The sequence below is a fragment of the Falco rusticolus genome, chromosome Z (assembly GCF_015220075.1).
Source record: "Falco rusticolus isolate bFalRus1 chromosome Z, bFalRus1.pri, whole genome shotgun sequence".
In the NCBI taxonomy this organism is placed as follows: domain Eukaryota; kingdom Metazoa; phylum Chordata; class Aves; order Falconiformes; family Falconidae; genus Falco; species Falco rusticolus.
The window spans coordinates 7,853,909-7,865,288 of NC_051210.1; positions in this window are offsets into that span (position 1 = coordinate 7,853,909).

The window sequence follows — 11,380 nt, forward strand, 5'->3', positions numbered from 1 at the left end:
AGACATCCTGACGTCAAGTGTACCTGGCCCCCGAGCCGGGGCCGGGGGGGGGGGGGGGGGCGAGGAGGGGTAATGCCCCGGAGGGGCGGGCGCGGAAACGAGCGGGGGGGGGCGGCGGGAGCGGTGCCCGGGCGGCCCCGGGGGACGGGAGCGGCGGTAAGTTCGCGGACCTCGTGCGTGCGTGTGCGCGCGTGCGTGCGTGTCGTGTCCGTGTGTCCCCCCCGGGACGGTGGTCGCGGGGCTGTGGGTCTCCCGTGGGCAGAGAGCGCAGGGCTGCGGGGGTTCGCTCCGTGCCCTGTCACGGTTGTCAGCGCTGGAGGCAGCCGGTACGGTGCCCCCCGAGCCGGAGGTGCGGCGGGAGCACAGACCTTGCCCTCTCCCACCCACCCGACCCCTTCGCGGGTGGATGTTCTCAACCCGAGCCCCGACGTGGCGCCGGGAGGAGCAGCGCTCACCTCCCTGCCTCGGTGCTTGGGGAGAGCTGGGCGAATAAAACATTTTTTTCAATTAAACTAATAACCCAGGACCTACTGCACGGTAATGCTTCATTAATGTGCATCATCCCCTGATACTTCCGACACACCATAGGTATGCTGCATTAATTGGCACTGCTACCCAGTCCGATGATATAACAAGTATCTTTATCCTGAAGTACAATTACTCATTTTAAAATAATTTCAAATTCTCTCTCTTTTTTTTTTTTTTTTAATCGCATCCAGTGGTCTGCACATTGCATTTCCTCAGCAAATGCTGCAGTTTGTGAAATGCTCACTTATTTCCATATTTTCCTTTTGCATCTGCATTTCCCCAGCTCCTTCTGTTTTATTTAGTTCATTCTGTTTCATTTCACTTTCCTATCACCATTTCATTGTCTTTCCCCATGTGTCAGAAAATGCCCCTAAAAATCTCCTAATGTTCCCTAAATGCTCTTGCCTCTGCCTCTGGAAAGGAACTTTTTAGCAGCTTCAGTTTACAGTTAACTGGATGTCACTGCTTGATTCTTCCAACTTTCAAAATGGAAATTTTAGTAAGTTGCTTTTAGGTGTTAGAGCTGCGCTTCAGTACTGCTTTCCTTCTCCTGTTTATTACGGAGTGACAGATATGCCTGCCCTGCTCTTCATTGGCTTCTAAAATGGGGAGATAATGGAAAGCATGAATACAAAACAGTGAGGAGTGGAAAACACTGTAAAAGGCCAGCATTTTAGTGCCTGAAATCTCAGCCCCGGGCACCATTGTGCCAGGATGGGTATGGTCCAAGAGCCTCCATGGACCTGTGTGTTCTCACAGGCGTCAGGGGACTGTAACCACTGTGGCTGGAGTACTGGCTATGGCAGGTGCAGGGGCCAAAAATAACAGGGGTCTGGATGGATCAAGGGAAGGGATGACAATGTAGTAAGTATACTGGAAATGCAAATAGATTATCAATAGATATTGATATAGAATAGAATACCGATAAAATTACACCACAGTGCTATCCTGGTATTCACCCACGCTCACTTTCTGCAGCATGGTGTAACAACAGGGTTTGTCAAAAGTCAAGCCAGCAACTAGGACATGTGTTTTCTGTTCATTTCAATTTACTGTATTTGCTGCGTGATTTTCTCAGTGTTCGCTGCCAAAAAAATGTATTTTCTTCACTTTCCTGGACAGATGCCTTAAACATCCCTATGTTCCATTTTTAGAAACATTTCTGAGGCTTTCTTTAAAATGTGGTTGTCTTGCCAAACAGTCGCTGGGTCCACATGGGTTTTTCCTGGGTCAGGTTTACCACTACTGTTCTACTCAAAGCACAAAGGGCTTTTACCGCTTGTTTCCCATCACTGAGACTGCAACTTGGCTTGAATTTCAGATGTGGTATTATGCAACTGTGCAGAAACATTATCTGCATAGAGAAATTAAATGAGAGCTGTATGTACATATAATGACAATTTATATTCCCCAGTCTTAAGCAGTGGTTTAGAACATCTCCCTCCCTAAGAGTGTTTTGAAAATCTCCGTACTCTTCTCTATACCATTCATTCATTCACATGTGCTTATTTATTGGGATATCCTTCTGTGCAGGACTTCAGTTAAGACAGGCTGTGTGCAGAGTCCTGAGCTGTGCTAGAGAATGAGCTATGTGCTACACAGACTTCGTTATCCCACCCATTAAGGAAGGATGCTGTCCAACCCACTACATTCCCATCTAATATTAGCACAATAAAAAGGAACAGCTTGCTCAGCAGCATCAGGTGGAGTCAAAGATAATAGTTTCATGCTCCGTAAACAATTTAGGTTTGTTGTGTATCAGTGAAAGATTTATCTAGCCCCTAGTGCACCCAATGATACTCTGCCTGAGTGTAAAATCAGAAACAAATACAAGACCAATTATAAAAACATTATGTCTACTGTATAACTTCACTTTAACATGCTATTCAAGGTAGATGTGCTTCTAGGGGATCTACATTCTGATAAGGACCTCTTTGCATCTGGTGGAGAATTGTTAGTGAAGCAGCTCTTGAGGGTTTTTTTCAGGACGTGATAGCTGAGTGGGAATCATTTCCCAAGCTGAAGTGTCTTCTTACAGACCCAGTGCAAAACGTTTCCTTGCATATAGGTAAGATATCCATTAATACAGTGTGTTGTACCAAGTATGAAATCCAAACAAAGAACAGTAGGGACCGGTTGCAGGAGAGCTGCTAATGAAACCCCTCAGTCCTTCATTTTGACCTAACAAGGGTGTACCAGCAGTAATTCCACTAAAACTTTTTTTTTTAATAAGACAAGTATATTACAACAGCATAAATGAAGTCAAAATAAGAACCCATGGGACAGGAATCTTTAATGTCGTATTGCTTCAGCAAGTCTAAGTATGTATCTTCACTTGTGTTTGTTCTGGATGTGTCCCCTGTAGCATGCTTAGCTCACAGGGCTATATTGAAGAACTCACTGTTCATGTTTGGTAACTTGCTCCTGGGTGAAAAGTCAGATTGGAAATGTCCTTACACACCCCATGTGAAAACTTACTCCCCTTACAGCCAAAGGCAAAGTTCCAGCACTCTCACGCTTAAGAAAAAAGAAGATGGGGCTTTTCTTCCTTGTTGTCAAAAGGCATGTAAAGGATTTAGGCCATAACTATGTCTTTTGCCGGCATTTCTGATCCTTCAAAGAGATGTCCGTGAAAAAGGGAGATGGATGGGTTTTGAAAAGCCAAGCACTTACACACAACACCCTATTTCCTTGCTCACCAGTAGGGCTAGCACACTTAAACTTAGCCATTCTTATTCAAGGCTTAAGTACCTATTTTTGCACCCAGATCTTGGCTTAGCTGCTGTGGCATTGCTCTGGACACCTGCTCCTGACTGCTGCAGGTCATGGTGGTGCAGAGGGGTCTGTACTGGAAAAAGGGCCCAGAAGGAGCAGCAGGGCTGAGGCTGACCTGGGAATTGCTCTCCGCAGCTGGTACAATGTGGCTCCATCATGTCCACACTGGCCACAAACCTGTCCCATGGGTCAGAACCATGCAGTCAGACAAAATTTGCCATGCTGGGGTGTTCAAGAGCTTCACCACCTCTGAAGGGCAGCCAGTATCGTGAGAACTGTATTGATTACAAGGTGGGAAGCATAGGCGTGAAACCCTGCAACTGGTGAAGTGAGAAAGTTGTCTTTGAAATGAAGGCACCTCAGGAACCTATAAACAGATAAAGTTGCATTCCTTCACCTTTGTGCATCTTGTAGGAGAGGAGGCAATTGTCTTTCTTGCCATGGCAGATAATGATAGAGCAGGGATAAACAGCAACAGAGCATAAGGAAAACTGAAGACAGGTGAAAGAATTAAGTTTATCTGCGGAAAAAATCAAAAGGCTTCAGGGCAATGCCATAATTTTATTATCTTACTATTTTGATATAATATTTTTGGTGAAGAAGAGTATTACATAATGACATTCTGTTTTGAATCAGTTGCAAGGTAAAAGCCAGAGAGCAGATCCATCTCTTATGTCACTTCAGGAAGTCAACCCATTTGATTTTGCAAAATTAAACTAAGCATTTTTTCTCACCCACAGAGCTTACTTTTGACATGTAACCTCAACTAGGTTTAGATCATTGGTCATTCTTGGTGGGTAAATAGTAAACCCTTACTGTGGGAACCCAGAATAGGCAGAAGGAACACGTCCTGAACGTGTTACTGCATCCCTGCACTCTGCTGCTGGCTTAGAGAAAGATGAGACCAAGTATTGGTGCGAGGGATCTTCCACCGCCACAGACGGCTGAAGCAGAGACCTGTCCACTGAAAGCCTTGCTATGAAGGAAGTAGTGATGCAGAGACAGAGGCACTGGTTTGGGGGAAGAGATCAGTGCACGAGGATCAGAGATCAACCCAGTCCCTGACTAAGTGTTTTGGCTACTGCGTGTCGCTAGTGCTCACAGTCTGAGGGCGGCTTTTGGGCTGTTCTGCCTGCTGGGCATGCACGGAGCAGCTTGCAGGCCAGGCTTGCTGCCAGTTTTGCAGAATACCTCCGACTTCCACCCTGACCACTGAGGAACTGCCCTGTGCTATCATCTGTGAGGAGCAGCGCCTTGCTCCTTCTTTTATTTCTCCTCCAAGTGCATTCATCTAGAATGCAGAAAACCTGTTGTGTCAAGCAATGGCTGATATTTCTGCCTGCACCTCACTATAAAATCTACCCATTATTAACACTGCAAGATCAATAGATCGTATGCAGCTGTTGGGAGCTAAATGCTTTTGTGAGATAGAACTTCAGGCTGCAAAGTATAAAACCACCCAGTTACACAGGTGTTGGTATTATTGTACAGATTCTATTTGAATGGTCCAATTTGAGAATGTTAACACCATTCAAATGGGAATTTGTGTTACATGTGGCTTTAATTTGCTAAGTCAGAGTGCCACATTTCAAAATGAGAGTAGCTGGAAACGCAGTTTGATGGCTAAAGTGGATGTGGTAGCTGCTGTGGTTTAATTATTTAAATACTAAAAAGGGCTTTGCTGGTTATATTTAATTTGGCTGTGGACCAAAGAACACTCTTGAAACCCACTCTTTTTCAGTACCACTATTTCTTTTTCTGCAGGAGCCAACACTACAAAGTAATTGAAGGATAGTATAAAAGAAGCCATATGTGTAGGCAATCACACGGAGTATGGGAAACACCTGTTTTTCCATCAATTACTGCCTGCATACTAGTGGGACATGTTTATTTGGGGGCATTACATTTGCTTGGGTAATAGCGCATGACACATTTTCAGTTTTACGGCAGACGAACACTGAGAACAGCTAATCATATCTGTATAAATGAAACACAAACATGCCCTCCCAGCCATACGTGTGGTTAAATAGGGGCCTAATGACACCAGGCATTACCCGCTGCACGCTCTCAGGCAAGCAGGAAGCAGTTGGTGAACAACCGTCCATTTGTAGCAACCTGGCTAATTCTGTTTACTCTATGGCTGAAACTAATTCAAGCAAAAAGCATAGGCAAGGCTGTAGGAGAGGCGGAAACCCCCAGAAAAACAGCAATAATGTCATTGTTTGGAAGAGGCAAAGTCCCCTCAAAGTATTTTACTGCTGGCAATAGAAAGAGGCACAGTTGCAAGTTCATATCCTGTTTGTTTGTGATCCAGATAGCAGGGGTGATCAAAATAGGGTCGTATTTTAAGGGGAACGTTTTATCAACTTCAGCTATGTAGATATAAACCCCAGCACTTTTAAATTCAGCATCCTTGGGTTATACTTTTAATAGTATTTTACTCACAGTGAAGGGCTTTATTGTCCTCACTTGCAAGCTTTTCAATAAATCCCTAAGCGAGGACCAATAAATTCATAAATTGTTGACATATTTTAATAACAGTATAAATAATACTTAGCGTTGATGAAAACACTTCTGAGAATTCAAAATTGCTATTTTTGTTACACATTTAATTTAAAGGGGGCGGTTTTGTGAAAGTCCTTTTAGAAGACTAAGTACAATAATTAATTATTTTAAAATGGCTCTTATACAGTGTTCTTCCTCTTCATGTTCAAGTGTGATGAAAAAGAGAAAAGACCGGAAAGAACAGAGCATGAATGCATGAGAGGAGAGTAAAAATACATGGGTAAACAGATTAAACCGCACTCAGAGCTATATAAAGGGCTATATAAAAAACCTGTCTATTCCTTCTCTCTTTCTTGTTTTTTAGAGCTTATGAGTAAGTAACAAAAAGTGACAATAAATTATGATTTTAGGTTAAAATTCCAGGAAAGTTTTCTTGTGTGAAGAAAAGGTGGTCTTAGTGAACAAAATTGTGAGAAACCAAATTACAAGTGCTTCCTAACAAAGTCAGTGCTGGGCCCATAACGTACACATGTGAGGGAAAAGAACAGAATAGCCCTATAGAATTGTTTAATTTGTCAAAGATGCTTGATATCATCAAGTCCAACAATTAACCCAGCACTGCCAAGCCCACCACTAAACCATGTCCCTAAGTGTCACATCTACAGGTCTTTTACGCTCCTCCAGGGATGGTGACTCCACCACCTCCCTGGGCAGCCTGTTCCACTGCTTGGCCACCCTTTTTATGCCTGACATTAGATGGTCAGCCTGTCATGGAGAGGAGAGCAGTGCCTGCCACCAACCATATTCCTTCAGGTTGTTACCCCAAGCGCAGGTGAACAGCAGGTGTGTGAAAGCGTGTGGCTTTCACCTCCATCTTCCCAGGGCATTTCTTTGTGCTTCACCTGATCAGGTGGGACGGTACCCCGCTGCCCTTCTGAGGCCACCTCAGTGTCCGAGTTCACCTCTCCAGGAGATGCGCCTACTCTGTGAAACTTGCCTGAAATCAGTCAGATTTCTTCAAATGGGAAAATTCATCTCATCCTTGTTTCAGTTTAAAATGCTTAACTTTGTCTTGCGTTAGGTCAATGAAGAGCTCAAAATGAAAATTCAAAGATAAATTTTAACTCTAACCGCTCTTAAACTGAAATTAAAATGTCCCCATGTTGGTTTGACCAATACAGCCAAAGCAGCATCAGGCTATGGATAGGGAAGGCTGGTGGCTGCACTTTGCTCCTCCTCAGAGCAGTATTTCAGGTGTCTGTGCTGTACGTCCTGCACTGCCAAGTGACACCCAGCCACACGTTGTGCTTTTGGATGCTTTTGAGGTTTACATGTGTACTTCCATCTAATAACTCAAGTTCTCATTTATATAAAATGATTAAAATCCAGCTTGAAAAGTGGAAGTGTTTGAGCTACTGACAGCTGGAAAAGAGTTTCTAAATACTCTTTGAGCCAAGGTTCAGCTATGATAAAGCAATGGCATTTCAAAGGAAATCACTCACCCCTGACCAAAGATGCCGTTCAAATACAGAGCCAGCCCTTCTGTACATGCATGTTATGCACATTATTGGAAGCAATTTTACTAGTGCTGAGCGGTGTTGTAGCCAAAGCAAATACAGTTTTTAGGGATAGGGTGCACATTTTAGAAAGTGCTTCAAAGTTGCAGCGGTAAAAATCAGAGGATTTCCACAGTGGATTTGTAGAGGCGTACACCCCGTCCATCTAACACTGTCCGATAACAGGTCCATCTGCCTGCCTCCATGCAGCGTGGGAACGCACTGTCTGCTCACTAGAGACTTCTGCAGATCTCAGAAGGGAATGCCAAGTAACATGTTTCTCTTACCTTGTATACATACTCAGCCTGCTAAAGACGCCTGGATCTTGCTGTGCTAGGCTCTGCATCTGTTATACTGATGAATTCTTTCCCCAGAGGATTTTTAGTGGGCTTTTTCAAAAACTTTCTGCACTGCAGGAAATGTAAAAATACCAAACTCAAGATATTACCGTAAATAAAAAAAAAGTATTAAGGTTACTAATTTATTGAATATCTTCATATATGTGCTGGGTTGACCTGGCTAGCTGCCAGGCACCCACCCAGCTGCTCTCTCACTCCTCCTCCTCAACAGGGTTGGGGGAGAGATAAGGTGCAGCTGCTTATGGGTCAAGGTAAGGACAGGGAGATCACTTGCCAATTACTGTCACAGGCAAAACAGATATGACTTGGGGAAAATCAATTTAATTTAACTAAATCAATGTAATGAGCAGTAATTTATGGCTGATTGAAAATAGAGAAGGATGGGAAGAAGCAAAGATAAGAAGCAAAATATGTCCTCCTCACCTCCATGGCGCTTAAACCCACCACCCTGTGATTAAGCATACCAACGGAGCTGCCTCGGCCTTGCAGACCTCAGGAAGACCCACACCTCTTACCAGCCTTCTGGGACTTGGCCTGGGCCAGTCGTGCCTCCATTCAGTACCATTGGAGGAGCATGGTTAAGACAGGGACCACCTCAGAGGTTGCCAAGGGTGAGAGAGCGACCCAACTCTCAATCACAGTCATCACCCTGGTAGTCACAAAGAAGCACTGGGTATGGAGATGAATGGATCCATATCATCGATTAGTAAGGAAGATGTGATCCCTTCTGAGCAGCTGTCTTCATCCTCAGTGTTTGTGGGCTTCCAGCTTAGAGGTGCCTTTGCCACCTCACTTCCTCATATCCTACCCCTAGTCAGCAGGAAGAACCAGAGGATGTCACTTGGGTACACCTGATTCTTCCTTTCCCTCTAGTCAGAAGGAGGAAGAGTCTGATCAGGAATTTAATATAAAGACAGCAATTGGGAGAGGTAGTGGACAAAACTTGGACTGGACATCACCAGAGTGGAATAATTGTGGGAAATCCTTTGTTGTTGTAATGTTGTGAGGCGTCAGGTGGTGGAGTTTCATTGTGCATGTAAGTTGTCCACCTTTGTCAGTGCAGAGTTGATTTTGGTATGGGGCGTATTTTGGTGTGGCAGGAGGCACCCATGTGGTGGCTGGTTCTCACCTGGAATTTGTGGCCCATGCAGAAGATGCACACTGGCACAGCTAGAGAACAGCAGCCCAGGGGAGGGACCCATGCCAGAGCAGGAGAAAAGTGTGAGGAGAAAGGAGTGTCAGAGGGCATGCAATGAACTGACCACAGTCCCCATTCCTCACCGCCCTGCAACGCTCTGGTGGGAGGAGGTAGAGGAGTCAGGAAGGGAGGTGTGAAGTAGAGCCCAGCGTAAAGGGGGAGACGGTTTTAGCTTTCATGTTTATTTCTAACCATTCTTCATTTCTAGTTGGTAATGTTAAATTAATTTTCATCCAGTCATGTCCATCTTGCTCATGATGGTAAACAGTAAGCAATATCCCTATCGACCCACAAACATTTCCATCTCATTTCTCCCCTGCCCCACTGAGGAAGAGGAGCAAGAGAGGGGCTGGGTTGGCATCTAGCTGCCAACCAAGGACAACCCACCACGGTCTTTTTGGTGCCATTATTGGATCTGGCTGGGGTGGAGGTCACTTTCCTCATAGCTGTACTTCATATGTACTCATATGGTGCTGTACTTCACATTCCTGGATAAACCAGTGTTGGTAACACGCGGTGTTTTGGCTGTTGCTCACATGGCACTGAAAGACTCCACGTCCTTCACTCTCCCTCAGAGCAAGGAGGCTTATGGGTGGAGTGGAGGTTGGGAGGGGACATGGAGATATTCTGGCTGGCCAGAGGGATATCCCACGCCATGTGATGTCATGCTCAGCTATAAAAGCTCAGGGAAAGGAGGAGGAAGAGGAGACGTCAGTGATTATGGCATTTGTCTTCGCAAGTGGCCATAAAACAAGCTTAGGCTCCGCTTCCTACGAAGCAGCTGGACATCTGCCTGCTGATGGGATCTGGTGAATGAATTCTTTATTTTGCTTTGCTTATGTGTGCAGCTTTTGCTTTCCTTGTTAAACACAATTATCTTAACCCACAAGTCTTTTCTCCTTTCTTTGGATTTTTTCTACCCATTCCCCAGGAAAGGAGAGCATGTGAAAGGCAGGGTGGACGCTTGGCTGCTGGCCAGGGTCAGCCCACTACCATATGCCACCATATATAAATGACCATAAAAGTATTGTACATGTTGAATTTTAACATTTGCTGCTAAATACAGGGAAGCCAAGGAGAGGTACAAGAACCCTTCCCCAGCTTTACTGTCTCAGCATTGCATGCTGGCATATGAGAGAGCTGATTCCTGCAAGCAATGCAGAAGCAGTAGTTATCCAAGGAGCAAAGAGCAGGGCTGGTGGGGCACTGAGGGAGGTGCTACATTCTTTAAACAGGCAGGAAAACCACTCAAACCACTCCTAGGCACACACATCAGGAGTACTGAATTGAGCATGTAACCAGAGCCCAGCTCTGTGCCTTTCTTTTTTGCTATTAAATGCCATAAGGTGGCTGCCAGTTACCTGAAGAGCTATTTCCTTTGTCATTTGTAAATATATCAGCTTCAAATGTCACTGCATGATTTACACTCATCTTGTATTTGGGGGAAGCCACAAAAGAAGGAGAAGGGTGTATGTCTTACAAGCAATCTTCCCTAACTCACCTTTCTCATGCCATCAATCACAGAAATTTCTTGCTTCTCCATACAAAAGCATGTTGTGATTTCCCTAGCTACCTCTGCTGGGTCCAGGGAAGAGCAATGTTCCAGCGTCTCCTCTACGAAAAGACATTTCAGACAGAGCACAGTGCCATGGGGTGGGGGAGACAGGGCAGAGGACCATGTGGGCCAAATAAGGCTGATCATGTAAGCAATGAAAATTCAGCCTCCAACAAGCTAAACTTAATTCCTGTGACAGCTGAAAACATTAAGCATCCTCCAGGAAGATGGTGTCTAGCCACAGGCAAAAATGTGCTTTCTGGGGAATACACTCAGTTGAGTATCATTAGAAAGGAGACATAAAAGGTTAGCAAAATCAAAGCAAATGCATTTGAAACTTCAGGCCAATCATCTTGAATAAATGCTTCAGTAGTCCTGTGACAGCCATCAGATTGGGTGTCATTTATAATCAGAATAACCTAGGCCAAAAGGTATGCCACCATAACATTGCTGGGAAGTTGCGTAGAACTACATAAATAGAAGTACTTGTTTTATCTTGAAGTTTTATATAATGTTTAATAAACTCTTCTCTGAAATATACCATTACAGACAGCCCACTTTTCTAAGCTGCTTTGCATTGTCACATGCTGCTCCGAGACCGGAGCGTGGTTCTGTTTGTGTTCTTGGGAACAGAATGGAGACTCAAAATGGAGTCAAAAGCCAAGGAACTTTATTTGCCCAACAAGAAATCTGTGGATGCAAAGAGAGAGAGAGTGAGAGATAAAGAGAGAAAGGAAGGAAAGAAAGAGGAAAGAATGAAAGAGTTCACAGCAGTAGCTACCACCCCAGAGCTGCGGCGTCCCAACAGTCCAATTCATTTCCAAGTCTGGCAGGGGAACATTCTGTTCAATGTTAGTTGGTTCCGGTTTTTTAGAGCTGTTACAAGCTGTTCTGCTTAACCACA